Source organism: Leopardus geoffroyi, chromosome C1, assembly GCF_018350155.1.
Source record: "Leopardus geoffroyi isolate Oge1 chromosome C1, O.geoffroyi_Oge1_pat1.0, whole genome shotgun sequence".
Lineage (NCBI taxonomy): Eukaryota > Metazoa > Chordata > Mammalia > Carnivora > Felidae > Leopardus > Leopardus geoffroyi.
In genome coordinates this window covers 95769908-95773533 of record NC_059328.1, presented here as the reverse complement: position 1 = coordinate 95773533, position 3626 = coordinate 95769908, and positions in this window count along the sequence as shown.

Sequence of the window (3626 nt, the reverse complement as noted above, 5' to 3'; positions counted from 1 at the left end):
AAAATGGCAACAGAAAAAGAGATGAGGGCAAACAATGCAGCCGCCACAGCTTGGGATTACTGATCCAGGATGGAGGGTACTGATCTAAAGTCCCTACATGCTTCATCTCCTTACATATCTATACCTACAATACCTGGACCGTCATGACCCTGTTTCAGAGGGGGACTGAATGGTTAAGCCCGGGATTACCCAGAATGAGTGGTGGAGCCGGGATCCAAGACCATGCCTGACTTCAGAGCCCAGCTCAGGCAGTACCTTCAGTGGATGGAACAGTCACAGGCAGATGCAGGATGGAGGACCCCGGAAGGGGGTGCGGGGGTGGCGAGATACACATCACCGTTATGGTCTGCTGAGCACCTGGAGGCTAATACCTTGTCTGTTTCCCTGGGAAGATGGCTCTCTGAAATGGGTGCCATTGATCCAGGTGTCAGGACTGAATTATAGCACTTCCCCAAACGTGTGTCACACTGATAGGGTCCCTGTGCCACTGCCGAGGCCGCCTGGCATGCTTTTCGTCAGAGTGATCACAGCCCAGCTGGTTCGCTATTTGGAAATACCATCGCCCACCATGTCATTAAGCGAATTGAACAGGCCAACTTTTCTGAGGCCGGAGGAGGGGCTGCAGGGAGCTGTACAGAACAGCTTTGGATTTGCTTATTGTCATTTGTATCCTGACCTAACGCTGCCCACTGCTCTTCTCTGGAAGCATGAAATTCCTCGGCCCCTGCCAAGGGTGCAGATGATAAATGCTGTGCATGGAGAGGAATTATTCTTGTTAATGATCTCCACCTCAGAAGATCTCAGCCCCCGATGGAGACCCAGCTCATCTTTCTACGTTTGTTGAAGCTTCAACCAACAGAGGCAACAAGAAAGCCATTTCCAACAACAAGGGCCTGCCTGTATAGACAGGAATCATAAGTCATTCCTTCTGCTCCCAGTTCCTGCCCCTCCCACCCCCATGCAGCCATCCGTCCCCATAAATCTCCTCAGCAGGTGGAGATTTATACAGGAGCTGTGGCTACCCCGTCTGTGTGGTCCCTGACCACCTCTGACACCTTCAGGAAGAGACCCACAGGAATTATATGAATTATGTTATATATATAATTATGTTATGTACTATTATATTATATTGTATTATATTATATTCCTAACTCAGAATATACGGATAGCCAGGTGAGTGCTTCATGGTACAATGTCCTCAGGGAAGTAGGGGATGGAGACCTGACCCTCTACTAATTTGGGGGTGTGTTGGGAAAGGGGGAATGTGGAGATCATTAAAAAAATTTTTTTTAACATTTATGTATTTTTGAGAGACAGGGAAAGGCAGAGCATGAGCAGGAGAGGGGGTGGAGAGAGAGAGAGATACGGAATCTGAAGCAGGCTCCAGGCTCTGAGCTGTCTGTTTATTAGCACAGGGCCTGACGCGGGGCTCGAACTCACGAACTGCAAGACCACGATCTGAGCTGAAGTCGAGTGCTCAACCAATTGAGCCACCCAGGCGTCCCTGTGAAGACCATCTTTGTGGTCAGGTGAGCTGGCCAAACAGCTGTGCCCACTATTGTGGGGCCCTTTTCAGAGTTGCTGTCACTATCGAAAGGGGTGGATGCCTTCTAGAACACCTGCCCCTAAGGATGTGACAGGGTACATGTGAATTCATCAACACAGGGAGCCAGTGATTGAAATAGTGAATCACTTCCATATGAGTTGGTAAATGGCACAAGTGGTTGAGATCAGAAGTGTCCGTTTGATATCGTCTGGAGATGTGGCCAGATCCGTGGGTAATGAGGTCTGGGAACAGTGGGGAGCAAATGCAGGGGCTCCCAGCAGCTGCTGAGCAAACTGATATCGGAGTGTACTTCAGCGCCTCCTCTAGCGTGGCCCGGGTTGATGGGACACTGGAACAGGTGCAGTGTTTGCAGGTTGGTGGCAGCCCCGGCAGGGGAACCGAGATAGGTGTCTGAACCCGGGTCATATGGAAGCACTGGCACCAGGTGAACCCGCAGCCAGGGTGTGACCAGCACAAAGTTCCCTTCTGGGGTCTTCCTGATTAGCAATTGAATAGGAAAGTCATTGAAAGAGTTTGATGCGTTCCCTGTATCTGATCATGGTCAGAGAGGGCTATCGTTCAGCCAGCGAAGCTGCCTCAGACAAAAGATCACATCAACAATTTTTAAAAATAAGGAAATGAATAGGATGCTATCGAAATGGTTTGATGGGTGGCTTTCAGTGCAACTTACATCACGTGCTAGGCAGTTCTCATTACAGAACAATGAGAAATAGATTTAAAATTTTTAAATTTATATATTGACCTACGTGCTGATTTATATTACCATACTGGTTATTAAATGTTTTGAATGTTACCCTTGCCCAGATACATACACTCCAAGTCCAAGAAGAGTTGCAAGGTCAAAATAGCCATTGGAGACCCAGTGCTCTGATGCAGCAGGAAGAACCAGCAGGCAGAAAGCAGGGCCCCAGAGAAAGGGGTGGGGGGACAGGCAGAGTCGTCACAGAAGGCCTTCTGGCAGAGAGGAATTTTGAGTCAGGCTTGGAAGGTCAACAGGAACATTCTGGGGCGGAACATTGTGTGCATGGGGCACTTGGCATGGGACACCTCCCCCACCCTCACAGGGCAAAGCTCAGAACATTGGGACCCTTGGGGCCTGCCAGTGACTGCACCAGACACTTGACCCTCAAGGGCCCTTGGAAACCTGAGGGAAAAAAAGCCGCCTTTGAATCCCCGAGAGGCTGGGACAATTAGAGTGGTTAGGGCCACAGCCACTGCAAAGAAGGAACTGGAAGGAGGGAGCTAGTGAGAAGAGTCACAATTAATAGTTTCTTGTGGCTTATTCCTGATGTGATCATGAGGTTGATGTTTCCGCAGTCTATTACAAACTTCATTAAGTTTATTTGCCTGCCAGGCGCCTGCCCTTTCTTCTGTCCCATCCTGTCAAAGATAAATGACTCCAGTGGCTCAGCAGGTCCCTCCCTCCTAAGCACTGCCTCAGACAGAGGGCTGGTGGAGGACACCTGAACAGAAGCTTTGGTCCAGCCCAACCAGTGGGAACTAACAAGCTGAATGGTCCTCCAGAGTCTGCCTTTTCCCACCAAGATGGTGAGATGCCATTCAAAGCCAGGCTGTCGATCAGAATTGAATTCAAGGTGCCCACGTGCACCTGTGAGATTTTCCCTCAAGTCCAAAGTGAACCAGCTAATGTGGGCTCAGGACTGTCTCCAGTCCAGGGAGACAGTTGAGTAAGCAATTTATCATGATAATCATGAAGTCTCAGACTTGGAACAGATCAGAAAGGTCAGTCCTCCAGCCACCCATCCAAAGCTCGAGTCCCTTCTGCACAAGAAATTGCCAAGACCACGCTTGAACTCCTCCAGTGACAGGGAACTCATTACTCCAGAGGCAGCTCGTTCTATCAGACAGCTCTGACCGAATCCAAAATCTGTTCCCTTTCACTTCAAACTTACGGTGTCAGTACTCTCAACTGAGTCAATAAGTTAAAAAAAAGGCAAAAACTGGTTTATCTTCTACAAACCTCATCACATATTTGAAGAGAGAGATTCTGTTGTCCCCGGAGTTTTCTCTTTGGTCTGGCTAAACATCCTCACCTTCT